Below are 18803 nucleotides of genomic sequence, written 5' to 3'. Positions count from 1 at the left end.
AAATCAGATCGATTATAATCTTTGCCGGCAGAGATGGAAAAGCGCTATACAAGCAGTAAAAACAAGGCCTGGGGCCGATTGTGGCACCGATCATCAGCTTCTTGTTGCCAAAATTAAGCTTCGATTGAGGAAAACGCAGAAAACTAGAAGGCCGTTCAGGTATGATCTGGATCGCATTCTATTAGAATATGCTCTGGAAGTGAGGAATCGATTTCAAGAATTAGATCTAGAAGACAGAGAGCCCGAAGAGATGTGGACTGATGTTCGTAATATAATACAAGAAGTTGCTACTAAGGTAGTTCCAAAGCAAAAGAAATGCAAGAAAGCAAACTGGTTATCTGAAGAGGCTTTGCAAATAGCTGAGGAAAGGAGGATGGCAAAAGTTATGGGGGAAAGAGAAAGATACAAGGTTCTCAATGCGGATTTTCAGAAAATAGCAAGGAGAGATAAGAATGCCTTCCTGAACATACAGTACCAAGCCGTTAAGGACAGCAGCCAATTAAGGAACACAAGAGCTCTGTATAAGACAATCAAAGATATCAAAGGAAGCTTCTGTGCTAAGCTGGGCGTGATAAAGGACAAACGAGGCAAGTACCTCACTGAAGCCTCAGAGATAAAGAAGAGGTGACAGGAATACACAGAAGAACTGTACAAGAAGGACCCGAATGTGCAAACCCAACATAAGACGGTTGTGATTACTGATCTCGAGCCGGGCATGAATGGGCCTTAGCCAGCCTTGCTAAGAACAAAGCTAGCGGAATTGATGGCAATCCGGCTGAGTTGCTTCAAAACCTCGACCATGACACTGTTAACATTCTGCCTACATTATGTCAGAAGATTTGGACAACCCTGCAGTGGCCACAGGATTGGAGGAGGTCAGTTTACATCCCCATTCCAAAGAAAGGCAGTGCCAAAGATTGTTCCAACTACCGCACGATCGCGCTTATTTCGCATGCTAGCAAGGTGATGTTGAAAATCCTCCAAGGAAGGCTACAGCAGTATGTGGATCGTGAGCTTCCGGACATGCAAGCTGGGTTTCGCAAGGGCAGAGGAACTAGAGACCAAATTGCCAACCTTCGCTGGATCATGGAAAAAGCAAGAGAGTTCCAGAAACCCATCTACTTCTGCTTTATTGATTATGCAAAAGCGTTTGACTGCGTAGATCACAGCAGATTGTGGCAAGCTCTCCAAGAGATGGGAGTTCCAATTCACCTCATCTGTCTCCTCAGGAACCTGTATGAAGGACAAGAGGCCACAGTCAGAACTGGGCATGGTCTTACTGATTGGTTTCCGATTGAGAAAGAAGTGAGGCAAGGCTGCATACTGTCGCCCTGCCTATTTAACCTATATGCAGAGTGCATCATGAGGAAGGCCGGTCTGGACGAGTCTTCAGCTGGAGTGAAGATTGCTGGAAAACGTATCAACAATCTTAGATATGCGGATGGTACCACTTTAATGGCAGAAAGTGAAGTGGAACTCAAGAGACTTCTGATGCGCGTACAACAAGAGAGTGAGAAGTTTGGGCTTAAACTGAACATTAAAAAGACAAATATCATGGCGTCTTGCCCTATCAAGTCCTGGAGCATCAATGGACAAGTGGAATCTGTGACAGATTTTCTCTTCTTGGGCTCCAAGATTACCTCGGAAGGAGACTGCAGCCATGAAATTAGGAGACGCCTGCTTCTGGGAAAGAGAGCAATGGTTAGCCTTGACCACCTAGTAAAGAGCAGAGACATTATTCTGCCAACCAAGATTCGTATAACTCGTGCTATGGTCTTTCCAGTTGTGATGTATGGATGCGAGAGTTGGACTGTGAAAAAGGCTGACCGCCGAAGAATTGACGCGTTTGAATTGTGGTGCTGGCCAAGACTCTTGAGAGTTCCTTGGACTGCCAGAAGACCAAATCAGTCGATATTGTCGACCATAAACCCTGACTGCTCATTGGAGGGTAAAATTCTAAAGTTAAAACTCAGCTACTTTGGTCATCTGATGAGAAGAGAGGAGTTGCTGGAGAAAGATTTCATGTTGGGAAAGGTTGAGGGTCGCCGGAGAAGGGGTAGGCAGCGAACGCGATGGTTAGATGGCATCCTCGAGGCACTGCAGATGAAGTTATGTGATGTTAGGAAGATAGTGAGAGACCAGAAAGCGTGGCGTGACATGGTCCATAGGGTCACGAAGAGTCGGACACGACTGAACGACTGAACTGACTGAACTGACTGAACTGATAACTAAAATATTCTTCCACCGTGACAGTGGCTAGGATGAGAAAGTGTGATTACCGCCAAGCGGCGCCTATGGGGAGCATTGAAGCCGTCTGATGATGCTTCCGCTAGACGCCGCGCCTTCTCGCTTACACGTCAGGTCGACGCATGAAACGCGTGCTTGAACCCTGGAGTGTGCACGGGATGTGGGCGCTTTGCGTTGTTTTTTGGTGCAAATTCTGCCTCACGGTGTATGATGAGCCGGCGACAAAGTCATTGTTTTGCACTTTGTTACAAAAGCGGGTACGAATCGTACTAGGAATAGTTGTTCTGTGTGCGAAATTATTGAAAGGCGCAACGCTGCTGTTTGCGAGCTGCTTTGGAAAATAATTACTGTTACGTCAGCTTTGGCACGTTATTTACGGCACAACTGCTAATGTTAATTGATAGAACGATCGTGGGTGGCCCCTTTGTACGGCGTGTTCCGGACCATTTTTCTGATTGTGCCTTGATATACTTGTGAAAATAATCATAAGGTGAGGCTGTGCTCATCGTTCAGCACTGCCATAAAGGCGACGACATATAACGATTAAGGGGCTGCGGCCACTGCCATGTTAGGAGTCTGATGACCTGACGGCCAGTTCTGAACACAAACTGCCTTTTAATCACATGCCATGCACTCATGGACTTTTCTGTTACGTCATAAAGGTTCGTGAGATCAGTGGGGTGTCACTGAATGTAGCGTGCAGTGTGCGCCTAACCGCTGATCTGGATCCCCTGGGCGCCGATCGAGGAACGTACGTGTTGGCTATGTAACAGCTCGACACGGCTTGCGGCAGGTCGAGTTTAAGCTATTGGAGTGGGTAATAATTCTGAAGTAGGTAATATATAAATATATATATATATATATATATATATATATATATATATATATATATATACCTGCGTTCAGGGGTAGATGTTTTGTTGAAGTCTAGCTTGATATATCTGATATCTAGCTTGACAGCATAGAACCTGAACACGAAATGAACGCAGCTATAGAATTTCATTTAAGCATAGCCTGCAAACCTCACGGCTCCCGGTGTTTTCCTTATTTATTTATTGTAAGTACCCACAGCGCCCATGAAGCATTATTGTAGGGGGGACATAACCACATGCAATAACACATGCAAAGAAGGTATCGGGAAACTTGTTAGCAAGGTAACACAAAACACTAATAGAACACTAAATGAATTCACAAGTAGTATAAGTGATAACATAACATACATCAAACGCAGCGCTGCTAAACGCACGAGGTCTGGAAGAAATATACCACAACATCATTTCAACAGCACTTTGGAAACCAGGTGCACAAACTACATCATTCGGAGGCTTATTCCAGTCCGGAATTGTTTAAGGGAAAAACGAATACTTAAATACATTAATGCGGCATTGATAACTCAATCTTTTTCGTGTTGTCTAGTCTCTCCGAAATGTAATATGGCTGCTTTAGATAAGCGTTTTTATTAATACCGGCACAATCATTGTAAATGTTGTACAAGAACTTCAGCCAGCAGATTTTTCTTCGGGTTGCTAAAGTCTTCCACCCAATACGGTCGCGAAGTTCAGAGCTCTTGATACGAAAATGATAACTGCCAGTCATTTAAATAACGCCGCTGAAGAACTGAAAAAAAAAAAAACAAATGGCGGTAATTTAGAAATTTTTTCAATGCTTCAGTGCATGCTAATCAATTATAGAATGAAATTTCGTTGTGCTGCAGAGGTGTTTCTTCTTGTCTCACAGAAGAAAAACAGCCAAATTAAGCAGCCCAGGCAAAATCAGTAGCGAAGCAAGACAGTAATGGTGAAAAAAAACTTCAGGGGTGGTTTACTAGCACTGATATACATGCAATGTTTACAGCTCATGTTCAGAAAACTATTGCCTCCTGTAGCTTTGTTATGCCATGCCTTGCCACGTTTAGCTAAGTATTTAAATAGTTCCTTGGGTTTACATTAGGATTAAGGAAACCTATTTAGCGTCTTTAGTGCCACTGTGTCATATACGATGAAGCCAACGACATTCGATCAAAGCGCAGCTTGAAAGACTGGCAGCTTAATACGTGAAAAAAAAAAAAAAAAACTGGGTACCGAAATTGCGGAGTGGTCTATCTAGCACTGTGGCCAACAAAGTTAATCTTTTTACCTCAGCCCGTGTCTGGTGGCAGTTACTGCGGCAAGTTTTTTTGGAGTGATTGCTCAAAGGAGATTTTAAAGCCACCCCAGCGAAATCCCGCTTAGAATGCTGGTTGTAATTCTTCGGCTTAATAATGGCCGCTGCATAGAATAATAAAATTACATCGGCATGACTTAGATAGTTGACAAATAAATAAAGATGCCGTGTAGAAGTGGAGGTCGCAGTAAGAGCAGAAAGTATGCATCGGATCTTGAAGGGATGTCTCAAACGCGGCTGATTAACCGCGCGGCGAGCAGACGACACGCAGTGAGCGGACGTGTAAGCGTTTGTCAGCGCCCCCTGGATCTCCCGCTCCGGAGCATCGCGGAAGGGCTTCAGAGTCGGCAGCGCGGTCTACACACTTCACTTATTCTAGCCACTGTAATTTGGACGCGCGCCGATTGGAACGGCCGGAGAAGCGCGTGAACTCGGAGGCCGTGACTGCGCATGCCTAGATCTCCTTGACGCCGATAGATGGCGCCACATACCGAACGGCGGCACATTGAGCTGCCGTGTCGGGACCAATCAGCTTGTGCGCCCTGCCCACGCGCGGTAGAGGGTCACGGCGGCGGATAGTGGATCACGGTAAACTAAATCTCTCTATTATTTAAAAAATGACAACATAAATACACATTAAACAAAATGACAATAAGACTGCTTTGCAAGGCCTCACAGACTCGCGCCACACCTATACATTCATATGAATTTACTGAAGCGGGCCTTTAATGCCGGGTGCTCTTCCATTATAGCTTACGACTCTATGCTGGTGAGTATGTGCAAGAAAATAGAGGCACGAGTTAGGCAATTAGTGATTACGCGAGCAGCAAAGTACATGTGCACAAGGAAGGATCCACAAATAGAGCTGCAGACAGGAGCCATCAACTCTGTCGTCCATACCTTTAAAAGCTGAGCTAAGGGTCTGAAAATATTTGGTTTGATTTTAAAGATCAATGCCCTAAAAAAACATTGAGAATGGGGGACGGCACAACGGAGGATTACCTCTTTCGTTACAGCGAGAAAATGGCAGTTTTTCATAGGTCTCTGAAGATATCTTTAGGCCAGCACAAATAATACCGTAGCACATGCTGCAGCATGCAGAACTACGCATAATCGAATGCTTTTTCCAAAAACATGCAACGCTCAAGAAGGTCATGTTGTTTCGTACCAGTAACCATGAAAATATCAGCCTAACCGCTTGACTCCTATCGCTCAGCAGGTGCACCTAACCACGTGACTCGCCAATTTTACGATAAAAGTGCAGGCACTGCTCGATGCGTCACAAAGCTGTGGAAGAACTGGTTGCAGGTGCTAGTCGTTGGGCTGTGAATCAATTACGCCAGGCCGAATCTGACCGTCCTGGAGATGTGTGCCGCTTGTTTACCCGTATTAAAGAAATTGTGGCTTAAAAAGGTGATGTGACCTCTACCACCAGGTGTCCACGCAAACATGGGACAGATACTGTGCTTTCCTTTCTCCAAAAACAAACTTGAGGAAGAAATATCAGCACAATTACAGAATGAAAAGGCACCGTTACAGGAACTATCGCATCTGTTCTAAAGCCAAACTTTGAATGTCCCCCTAATTCAAGCCATCAAACCATGCCCAACCTTGTTAAACCACGAACAACCATGATAACACAGCGTTTTGCTCATATCACTAGGTTCAAGTCAAGCTTGAAAATCCACAATTTTTTTTTTTCATATACTTACACTGCCCTTGGCGTCATATTGAAGGGGAATTACAAACATTGCAAGTAATACAAAGAAAAGTCACAAAGTAGGAAAGGAGAGGGAAAGTGCAACTGTATGAAGACACTGCTTGGCAGATGTGTGCAGGGCAAAAGGCTTTAGACAGATGTCTTTGCGGCTTCACCCAACTTATGTCCTGATGACAAACTGCACTGGCATATTAAAGGTGGAACTACAGGCTAACATGAAAATACTCCCAAGGGAGGCAATAGGACACGAGGCTGTGTTGTCTCCCTTGTGAATGTTTTCACGTTAGGCAGTAGTTGCACCTTTAATATGCACAAACCAGCTTAGATTCAGATCATCCTGCACTGGCATGGCAAAGGAGTTTTAGCAGCTGTTTGCAAAGGGACTAGGTGCACTGATATGCAGCCTGGAGTTTAAATGTACATTCAGCACTACTGTATGCTTCAAATGGAGTGCACCTCTTAATCGTAGGCTATGCATGAAGGCCTTGGAAAAATTTAGCTATCTCATGGCCTCAGTTAAGGTGTACTAGAACGGAGTAGTGGGCTTAATCCCCAGCCGAGCTCGCGCTAGCAGTGGCGCCGTAAATGTCAACGAATTTTGTTTCTCCCAGTGGCCACGTCGCTGATGTCAAAATCACTGGTTCACTGTAGCGCTTGGCCCCTGAGTGCGCTGCTGTTATCGCGTTTTCCTAAACGTCTTACTGATCTCGTTTTGTCTGTACAATTTTGTTTTTCAGTAAAATGAAGAAAAGGCGCGTGTAGCGAGTGTGATGAAGATTTCACGTAAATTTGTTTAGCATGCCTCAGTGTCGACAAAACCATTGCTACTCATCAGGGAAGAGGACGGGTTGCGTTCCCGTCGAGGGTGCCCTAAGTATATTATTTGCAGTGGCAAGAAACGGAGAGTTGCGGAAAGAAAGGAAGAAGAATATGTACCGCTGTCCTAGTTGCTAAAAATCAGCTCAGATAACAATATACAAGCTGACGTTACCCTGACCCTCCCAGCCTTCATGCAACCAGCTCGGCAGCAAAGACAAATCTTTGTCAACACAAGCATTTGTGTCTGACCATACCATGTCGTAGGCATTTAATATTGGTTACTATTCGATATTGCAGGATATGTTGGGCGCCGATGTGTGAAAATAGGAAGCAAAGGTTGTATGGCACTCCTCACAATGCCACCTCCAGATGATGACTTCCAACTCGCTTGGTTAACACATTTTCTTGAAAAGGGAGTGGGGGAGACTGCTGTACCCGTCGAATCTGCTCTCGGCTGTAAAACCTGTTCACTAAATGCTTGAGTTGTCATTAGCCGCTGACTGGCAATGTCCAGTATGTGCTGACACTTGTGAAAGCAAGATTGGGGCAAGAGTTGTCTGCTTAGCTCCCTCGTGCGCGCACCTATTTTTATGCCGGGATAATCAGCTTTTATGTAATTACTCGGCTGCGCTTTTATGTTAAAGGGAAGAAGATAGGCAAGGGAGAATAAGCAAATCATCTTAAGCTGACCCATTGCTCATGATGGGAATGAATAAGTGCTTGTAAGTGCATATAGTTGAAATATAATTTTCAAGGTCTGGCAAAGCATTACTTTTGCTAGGCCCCTCTTTTCACAGTGCATATATTCATCAGCTAAACCAATGCTAGCAGGGCGTGAAAGAAGGTAAAATAAAAGCATACATATTCAGGTTTCGCTGCATACTCGATTATTTGACGCGTATTTCAGTTTTGTTATCCAAAAGAACATTCAAGGAATATTAAGCAATGCGTACATAACTGCGTGCCACCACGCGCCGCCGTAGGCTGGATCAGCAAGAAGCTACAGTGAAGTTATTTGTGGCGCCACCTCTCGAACTTGACATGAACGGCGTCAGGAAACGGGTGCCAGTGAGCCCACTGCTACAGTGTTCTAGAAGGCTTTGTAGTGGCAAGAGCGGGGCGCGTTTCGCTGGGAGGCGCTGAGGCAAAAAAAAGCGGTTGGCCGCGCGCGGCGCTGCCGTCGAATACTGGAGGATACTGTACTACTAAATACTAAATACCTGTACCTAAAAAGCGTTAACTCACAATGGAGGAAAAGAACTAGGAAACTAACTAGTAAGTATGCTAGTAACAAGGACGGAGAAATAAAGAGCATTAAGCAACAGGTGAAAAACACAGAAGGTAAAAATTGGATAAATTCGATGGAAAAGAAAGAGAGTGTGGAATTATACCGAAAGTGGAAAATGCAGACCAGGAAGGAAGATTTCTTTGATAACTCAAGAGGCAGTGCCCTACTTTTTGAAGCAAGATCAGGGTGCCTTAGAACACGCAGCTACAAAAAGAAATTTAACAATGGAGATGACGCATGTGCTATATGTGGAAACTCCAGTGAAACAATTGCCCATATTATACTCGAATGTAATGGTATCCATCCGGAAGTTGGTGCAGGCGCAATCACTGTTCCTGAAGCTCTGGGGTTTAGAGATAACAGTGGCCGGGTGAATAAACCGGCGGTGGAAACTAGCAAAAAACGACTGGAAGATTGGTGGCTTAAAAGCAGAGCAGTGACATAATGTTAGTAATGTAGGAACAAAATTTAATAAATAGAATGATGGTTTAGTTAACCATTCTAAATCAATAATTAAGATATAGGGAGAAAAATGAGCATGATAGCTACTGCTACCACCCCGTTTCAAAGGGGACGCTCCTATATTCCATCCATCCATCCATCCATCCGGAGGAGAAAAGTTGGTCGTCTGCTTCGCCTCGCGGCATAGGAGCGAAGCGCATCGCAACGAGTTCGAGCGCTCCTGTTGGAAAAAAGCGACGAATTCGCCACTTCAAGAAACACGCCACACTCATAACATCCCTGGATACCGTGGACTGCACACCCCCAACACTACCAAACTCCTCGTTTCCTCTTTCATCCGTAGAGACCTCGAGTTTGAACACATTGAAGTCCCGACCGTGCTACAACCCTATCTCATTGCTTTCGTATTTTATCCCTCACCAAAACAGCGCCCTATATGCTTCCTCAATCTCTACAACAGACCCACCGAATACTGCCTTTTCAAACCACTCTTCTCTTTCACTGCACCCACGAGCTGCTACTGGCAGGAGATTTCAATGCCCCGCACGCAAGCTGGGGCTACCCGACTACATTACGGCCTGGCCGCATACTTCACACACACATTGTGCAGAATCACTTCACAGTACTCAACACTCCTGACACACCCACACGCACAGGCACAAGCACATAAAAACCGTCCACCCCTGACCTCGCGCTCTTCCTAGGCTCCACACAAATCACCTGCCAAAGCACGGACGCACAGCTCCTCAGCGATCACTATATCATTCTGTTATCTCTCGATCTCTCTCTACGCCACCGGAAAAGTACCCGACACCTCACAAACTGGGAAGCATTCCGCAAAATCCGCACTTCCACCTCATCCCAAGCTCCACCATATCCAGATTGGCTCCAATCTCTTCATTCTGCACGACAATCTGCAACTACGACAGAAAAGTCTTCTGTACCCACTGTAACTCCTGACCCACACCTAATCCGCCTGTGGAAGCGGCGCAAGCGACTCCTTAAAAGAATCAGACAACAGCCACACAACCTCCAACTCAAACAAACACTAGACCGACTACACTCTGACATAACACACTACTGTTCGACCCTTGAGGCATCTAACTGGAATAAAGTTTGTAACCGCATCAATGGCACCCTCCACCAAAAATCCACCTGGCATCTCCTCCGCTCCCTTCTCGGTCCCCAACCCCACCCCACTCCCACTATCGATAAATTTCTATCCCTGCAAGGTCCCGCTCAACTAGAGCAAATTCTATCGAACCTCTACATTCCCCCACCTCTTCTATTAACCTATCCAGCTTACACAGGCGCCTCTCAAGCAGATCTCGACAAACCCTTCTTTCTCAACGAGCTTGATTTTGCTCTCGCACAAAATTCACGCTCCTCGACACCAGGTGAGGACCTCGTCACCTACACTCTTCTTCGAAACCTTCCTGACACCGACAAAGAAACTCTTCTTTCTTACATCAACGAACACTGGTATGAGGGCACTTTTCCCGACGAGTGGAAATCCTCGACCATTGTCCTTATTTCGAAACCAGGTAAACCGTCTACTCTCCAAAGCCTTCGTCCCATATCCCTTACCTCATGTGTGGGAAAGACTATGGAACGGATGGTTCTGACCCGCTTTCAGGAGCATCTCGACGCCATCGACTTCTTTCCTCACACCCTAATCGGGTTCCGTTCTCACCTCTCGACGCAAGGCACTTTCCTCCTCTTCGAACACATATTCCTCCAGCCCCCCTCAACTCAGGTACATGCATTGGTCACAGTTGACGTTCGCAAGGCATTCGACAACATCAGTCATGATCACATGCTCGACTCCATTCAGCACACTAACTGCGGGCATAACACATATACTTATCTCCGTAACTTTTTTCAGAAGAAGACGGCCCAATTTCGACTACAAGATACTCTTACTGAACCAATCGCCGTAACAAGTGGCACTCCACAAGGTGCTGTGCTCTCCTCGACTCTCTTTAACATCGGCATGACCGCACTAGCCAGAAAGCTCACCTCCATCCCAGATCTGCATCATATATTTTACGCTGATGACATCACACTCTGGTGCACCCGCGGGTCCCCCGGAGATGCCGAAAACATTCTACAGCAAGGCAAGGCCTTGACCTCATCTCCTCTTTTCTTTCTCACACCGGACTTCAACCAGCACCGGAAAAATCCGAACTCCTTTTCCTCACGCATACACAATATCAACGCTCCACCCAGTCACTCATATCACTACACATCGATAACCAACCAATACCCCGAGTCAATGCATGCCGGGTTCTCGGTATGCACCTTCACACGAAACACAGCACGCTCTCCGTTCAACAGGCCATTAACACATGTCATCAAGTTACTCAATTGGTTCGGCGGGTAGTTAAGCGTCATGCTGGACTAAGCGAGTCACGTGCCACGCAGCTAGTACACGCCTTGGCCCTAAACAAAATCCTCTACTACATACCTTACCTTAAACTTACACAGCAACACCTTACCAAGCTCAGTGCTGCACTCAACACTCTATACAAAGCCGCACTACACCTCCCAGTTCACACGTCCAACCAACGACTCTACGCAACAGGCCTTTGCCTGCCTCTTCCTGCGCTCATCAACCTCCATCGGGAGCGCCAGCTAGCCCGCTTGTCCGGCACGCAACAGGGTCGATGGATTCTGCGGGAGGCTGGAATGCCCCCCATTGATCTTCCTCTCCACATACCCGGTCATGCACTACTGTTTGTTAACACGCGCCAAAGCTAGCGCGCACACACACTTAGCTTCGCTGGTTAGAGCGCTCCCTTTTCCTCCCGTCGAGATGATGATGATGAAAAAGAAACATCATAGTATAGTGCTCTAGAACATTGGGCAGTGTGTCGACCGCGCCGCGAAATGCATGGGAGCGAGGGGCCGCTTTTGCGATGACGGAGGCGCCGCAGCGCAGAGGGCGCCACCAGCAACATGGTGTGTCAGCCGCCCGGGCGCCCGCGTATGCGTGCTGTGCGACGGGGTGGATTCCGCGCACACTGTACGTTCTCGTTTGCTTGTGCCTCGTTTCGGTCTGCTGGCGTCAAGATTTTACAAATATGCCGGTTAACGAGGCTCAGTACTGTTAGCAATCATCTAATCTATTATCCATTTTGGCCGTCGGCAACACCTCGGGGAAGCAACATGACAGCAGTTGTGATCCGAAGGAAACAGCTTGGAGAGGGGCGTACGAATTCAGACAGCACAGCACGCTTCAGTCGCCGTACAGCTTTCTTTAGTATTCCTAAAGCACCTAATTCCCATTTTGGAATGTACTCATTTTGAAAAGAGGGTAGTGTGGAGACAGGATGTATGAAGAGGTCAGAACGTGCAACACGTGCGTTAGAGCGCTGACTAAATAAAGCTGGTCATCGGTAAACCATTAATTAAAACAGTCCAAAATGGTATATTCCGTTTTTTCACATGCAACCATGCCGACTACAGTTCGTCACCTGAAGTCACAAGAAAAGTCGGCATTCAGTTCGAATGAATTAAATGTGGACTACCCCGCATGGAGGTAGAGATATAGCAAAGACACGAAAAACGACCGACACACCAGGTAAGCTGGCTATTGAATAACGGAACACAGTGGGTCAGGAAAGGTGGAAGAAGTGAGAGGTGAAGGTAAAAAAAAAAAAAAACGTAAAAAAAACGTGTCACCTACCAAGGAGGGATAAAGAGGCGGAAGGCACGCGGCATCGTGAAAAGAGCGACTGCGAATGTGAACAAAGCCGCTGAAAATGGAGATATATGAAAGGCAATAAAAAAAGGAAACAACCGAGCTTAAGAACAAAATGAAGGCCTAGCTGGGAAGAGGAAAGCAGTGCACAAACAGGCTACAAGCGGGGCGTGCAATCGAACGAGTGTAAAGATATAAGTGTCAAAATTTAAGAGCCAACAACTTTGTGAAAATGTACACTAATATAAAAACAAACCTTTTTTTTTTTTTTTTCGAGAAGTTGGAACGTTCTTGTAACGGATAGCTTTAAATACTCAGAGATGTGCGCCGTACTAAAGACATTTAATCTCAATTCGAGCAACCGATATGCAATCATTGCCCCCAGAAAATCACTCTAGTCCTGTTTTGGTGCAAATACAAAATGAAAAAAAAAAAAAAAAGGATAGCTTTAAAAAGAAAGAACTAAGTAAAGATAAAGGACGCAGAGGCAATAGTGTGCGCTTATAATTCGCTTCCGCTAGATCATCCTTTATAACGTCAAAATTTTTAGTTTACTATATATGGCGGGATATGCAGCTCCTAACATTCTGCGATTGAGAGGTTGCTCGGTTTCTCACCAAGAACAAAAACTGAGCCATAGGCTCGAAGCTACAGGTAGTAATTCACCCAAAAATTTGACTCGGGTGGTCCGACGCCTTCGCACTTCAGATTTTGCAACCTTCCTGTAAAGTGCGGAAGTTCAAACATTTTAGCGGGACCAGAAAGCTCACACTTGAAATAATGAAATTTCATGTGCTTTTGAGGCTTCGCTCTTTGCAAAGTCAGCGAACTGCGACAAGAATTCCCAAAGGGAAAAATAGTTAGGTTCCCTTGGAAGTATTTCACGTGTAATATCAACCTTGTTACAGTTTTCCTAGGGGAACAAATATAGCCTGATTAGTTCTGCAAAGAGTAGCCGGCAAGCAGTCCGATTATAGTTCTGTAAGCAGTAGTTGGCAAGTATATGTAATCGATTACTCATATTTCGTACCACACACTCGAAAAATAAACACGCATCAGAGTCCGCATTTAAATTCGGCCTTAAATTAATAGCTTCCGTATTAGGTGCTCGTTATCTTTTTTCGCGTTTTTCCATTTTCTCTCGGTGCACGCCAAGAACTGCATCATAGACAACGCGCAACTATAAGTGCTTTTATTATTTTTTTTTTTTGCTCCGCATATCTGCCATTTATGCTAGTAAAGCGTCCGCACTCAAGTGCCCACTATGAAACTATTCTCTCGTATGTGATAGGATTAATTTTTCATATTTTATCTGAAGTATTGCCCAGCTGTACTTGACAATACAGCTGGTTCACCACTTGGTGAGTGACACTTGAAAAATAAACGTCCGCGATATATGTATCTGTTAATCACTAACAAAGAATACATGCTTGAGTCGCGTATACGTCCTTTTTTGTTTTGCGGTAAATACCGCAGTGCTTTAAATTACTATGGCTATCAATAAATGTGTTTTCCTCGCACACTGTATTTGTCATTTCTATGAGCGGTGATTGGGGCACAGAAAGAACACCGATTATAAAGATATATTACAGATTACTGACAATTTATGGATAAACGTTGTTAAGCTACAAAATGTAAGCAGGTGTTCATAAATAAGGTTCGTAAAAAATAAGGTATTCCTAAAGCGGCCTTACAAAGCACAAGCTTTGATTCACATGTATACTGTTTTTCTCCGCGTGTTAGTAGCGCTCCTCGGCAGCAGCCTTTATTCCCTCACGGAAAGAACGAATAAAAAACACACGCTCCGTTGGAAACGTTGAGTACAAGTGTCTCATCTGGACGATTTATGACTGTCCGCAGGACGAAGAAACGTTGAAATAGTTTCAAATAGCGATTCAAACATCGCGCGCTGCACCAAAGAGAAACCAAAGCGTGCACGGCGTCTCCAAGAGACGTAAAGGAATTTCAGTGATTATTTAAGCATCTGGAATAACTAGCTTCTTTAATAAATATCGCATTAATTGCGTAGCGTGTGAAAATAGCTGCATAGAGAAACGCGCCCCTCCTCTTTACCCGTCGCTATCCCCGCGGCCGCTTCGCGCCGAGCGGCGATCCTGGCACCCCTGTTGCACGTCGCGCCCTCTCGCGGAAGCCGGTTGCTGTCATCGCAAAAGCAGCCCGCTCTCCGGCGCCTGTCGTCACACTGCCCAATATTCTAGAGCACTATAATCATAGTAACGCCACTTTATGCATCCGAGAAAAACCGACTGTCCCGCAACAAGTAGCACACCGGCCCATGATTCTTAGCGCGCCCATGGTGGCTGAAGTGCAGCGCCCTCAGCTTTCCCTCTAGATAGATGGATTTATTGAAAGGAAAAGGCAGAGAGGTTGGCCCGAATAATTCAAATCTGGCCTGCTACTCTGCACTGGGGAAGGGGAAGGAGAGAAGAAAGAAGGTCTGTCATGATGGGTGACGATGTGGGAGAAGGCATATGTATATATATACAGACACAGCATTTTGCTTTACAAGCGCGAATCAAGTCCGCTGGTGCTCAAATAACGGCAAAGAGCACGCACTGCCTGGACGCCCTTCCCCTTGTCCTGCCAAACGCCCAGCAGCAGTTCCTCCGACAGAGGCCTCTTGTCTAAACGCTTCAAGGAAGCAGCTAGCACATTTCTTTCGTACGCATACTCTGGGCACACCAATAATACATGGTCCACAGTCTCTGGGAAGCCACAAGTTGAACATTCCGGTGAGTCCATCTGTCCAATTAAATGTAAGTACTTGCGCGTGAAAGCCACATTTAAACGAAGTCTATGTATCAAGCATGCCTGATGACGCGGAATATCACGCGGAACATTAAATTTAAATCTTCGATCGAGCCTTCTTAGACGGATGTGTCGGGCGTCTGGTTGAGCCCAGTAAGCTGCTGTAGCAATATTCATACAACTCTTTAGAAGACACGTCGTATCCGCTCTTGAAAAAGGCACAGCTGTTTGGAAGCCATTGATGAGTGCGCTTTTCGCTTCAACATCGGCCTGCTCATTCTCATGGAGGCCGCAGTGGGCAGGGATCCATTGAAACATTATCATGTGGCCTTGCAGCTGGGCAGATGTGATGAGCTCCATAATGTTTAGTGCTAGTGACTGATAGGCAGTGTGGCGTAAGAAGTTTTCCAAAATTTGTAATGCAGTCTTCGAGTCCGTGAATATACACCATTTTTGAGTTGGTTCCCCACATATATAGCGAATAGATTCCCGAATGGCTACAAGTTCGGCAGCGGTTGATGTAGAGGTATGTCCCAAAAGGAAATGCAGAGTCGTTTTCTGAGCTGGTATGACCACAGGTAGTGTAAGGAACTCTATGGCGCCTGCGAACTGTGAGGCAAATTACTAGCGCACAGAAAATAAGATCTGCCAGAACTCCAAAGAAGTAGAAAGTAAACATAATATTCGCGCTCAGGAATGAATGCAGTTTTTGTTTCTTGCGTAAGAAAAAACGTGTCACATTTGTAATTAACTTGTTTCTAATGGCCTCTCTCGGCCATTTATTATCCGCTATGCCCAAAGCTCAGAAATGGCTCAGACCAAAGCATTTTTCATCCGCGAAATGGGTGAGTCATCGGCCCCGGTTCAATCATGGTTCAACGTTCATCGTTGCGTGCTGCGTACAGAGTGGGTTATCTGCACCAAACGGTCAGTATTTCATTCTGCTGGTTGTGGTAGAGCTTTACAGCAAGGCGAAGACTGTGTGTGCTCGATGAAAAACTGATTGCCGCTGCGTCACAGCTCGGCGGCTCGGCTCGGCCTCCCAGGCACGTCGCAAAAGTAGTGGCTTGTTTTACGGATACACGTCTGCATAAGCGGCGTATCGCTGCATGTTTTAATTGAACGGTGGAGGTGAGATTTTATTGTCCCCCAAGACGCGTGTCGCATTGCTCAAAGCCTTTCGTTCCGCTCCCTTTGCTGCGTGTTTTGCTTGCTGCGTCGTATTACCGCACCAACGATCGCTGAACGTGCTTTAGCTGTTATCACAGTGATGTTCCTATTGTCAATGGGGTCTTTCTCATGAACATGTTAAATGCTTAAGTTGTAAATTTGTAACCTCACATTGACTCCTCTCAGTGGCAAATGAAGCGCGAGTAAAATAATGGAGTCATGAACAGGGCGAGATTTATTGGAGCAAGGCTATATCGTAGATATTTTGACTTCTCAGACGCATTAACTTCTAAATACTAGTAATCCCAATTTGAATTGCTTACCTAAGCTCTTACAGGTTGGCGTTCTAGCGCTAGCGTTAGTTATTCCGTTCGTTTGTTTTTGTTGTTCTTTGACACTGATATGTACTTTTTTGTTAGCAAGATTTTTTACCCTTTTATAATCTCACCGCGTCTCGTTAGGAGACCTACGCTGAGGTCATTTTGTTATCACGAGGATTTCATGAAGACCGTGACGAATGAGCGGTGGTCGCTATCCTACACTTAAAGATTTCATTGTCGTGAAGCGTCTATGTAAGTAATCGTGAATTAATAAAGCCTGGCTTTCAATGCAGCACAGCTTCACTCATTTATGCCCTTTGTGAAATGCCTCAAGCCATGTGATTCTATCCATGTGCTTGCCGAATTCACGGGAAGACCCTTGTTCACAAACGTGCCTGAAGAAATAAGCCCCAGAATGCGTTTACATGACGCGCGACGAAAGACTAGGCTAACGACGACGGAGGCAGAACGATGCTATGATAAGGTGGTTAAAGATGCCGTAACATTTCAGTTAACGTAAAACTTGACAGTAGAAATCCATGTCAAGTAAAGTTGGCTGAACAGTTACGGTGTCCATTTTTCTGCCTTATCCGAGCATCGTTCTGCCTCTGTCGTTGTTGGCCTTGTTTTTCGTTCGTAAGTAAAAAGACAAATTCACCGCCAAAAGTACATCACTGTGACGTCACAAGCAACGTCACGTGTTTGTTTTGCCTCACAGTTCGCAGGGGGCGCCGGGACATTAAAGCCTAGATTAGCTGGAAAGGCGGTAGAGCAGCGCCTCCCCGGTTTGATGTATGCAGACGATATTGTGCTGCTAGCTGAGAGTCTGGAAGAATTGCAAACTCTAGTTAAGTATTGCGGAGACGAAGGGGACGCTCTACGCTTCAGTTTTAGCGCAGTTAAGTCGGGTCTGATGATTTTCAACGGCTCAACTGATCAGGGTCTTAAAATTCAAGGCCTTGAAATACCTAGAGTAGCAGAATATAAATATTTGGGGGTATGGGTAAACGAAGGATTGGCATACATTGGAAAGCATGAGCAATCACTTAAGGCCAATGGGCGAAGGAATGCCGGGATAATGAAGCATAAGGCATTGTGGGGATACAATAGGTATGAGGTATTGAGGGGTATTTGGAAAGGAATTATGGTGCCCGGACTTACTTTCGGAAATGCGGTTTTGTGCCTAAAATCAGAGGTACAGTCGACATTAGAAACAAATCAGAGATCCGTTGGACGATTAGCACTAGGTGCCCACGGCAAAACTACAAATGAGGCGGTACAGGGAGATATGGGCTGGGCATCTTTCGAAGTACGGGAAGCTCAGAGTAAAATATTATATGAGGAACGCCTGAGGAAATTGGAGAGTAAAGATGGGCAGCTAAGGTATTTAAATACCTGTACCTAAAAAGCGTTGACTCACAATGGAGGAAAAGAACTAGGAAACTAACTAGTAAGTATGCTAGTAACAAGGACGGAGAAATAAAGAGCATTAAGCAACAGGTGAAAAACACAGAAGGTAAAAATTGGATAAATTCGATGAAAAAAAAAATCAGAGTGTGGAATTATACCGAAAGTGGAAAATGCAGATCAGGAAGGAAGATTTCTTTGATAACTCAAGAGGCAGTGCCCTACTTTTTGAAGCTAGATCAGGGTGCCTTAGAACACGCAGCTACAAAAAGAAGTTTAACAATGGAGATGACGCATGTGCTGTATGTGGAAACTCCAGTGAAACAATTGACCATATTATACTCGAATGCAATGGTATCCATCCGGAAGTTGATGCAGGCGCAATCACTGTTCCTGAAGCTCTGGGGTTTAGAGATACCAGTGGCCGGGTGAATAAACCGGCGGTGGAAACTAGCAAAAAACGGCTGAAAGATTGGTGGCTTAAAAGCAGAGAAGTGACATAATGTTAGTAATGTAGGAGCAAAATTTAATAAATAGAATGATGGTTTAATTAACCATTCTAAATCAATAATTAAGATATATGAAGAAAAATGAGCATGATAGCTACTGCTACCACCCCGTTTCAAAGGGGACGCTCCTATATTCCATCCATCCATCCATCCATCCTCGCTCAGAGTCGACACGAGGCTTTTGTTCTTCTCAAGACCGACTGAAATACAGACCTGCACAAAAAAC

This window comes from Amblyomma maculatum, chromosome 1 (genome assembly GCF_055883805.1).
Source record: "Amblyomma maculatum isolate TAMU_Amacu chromosome 1, ASM5588380v1, whole genome shotgun sequence".
Classification (NCBI taxonomy): Eukaryota; Metazoa; Arthropoda; class Arachnida; order Ixodida; family Ixodidae; genus Amblyomma; species Amblyomma maculatum.
This window is presented reverse-complemented; position numbering follows the sequence as displayed.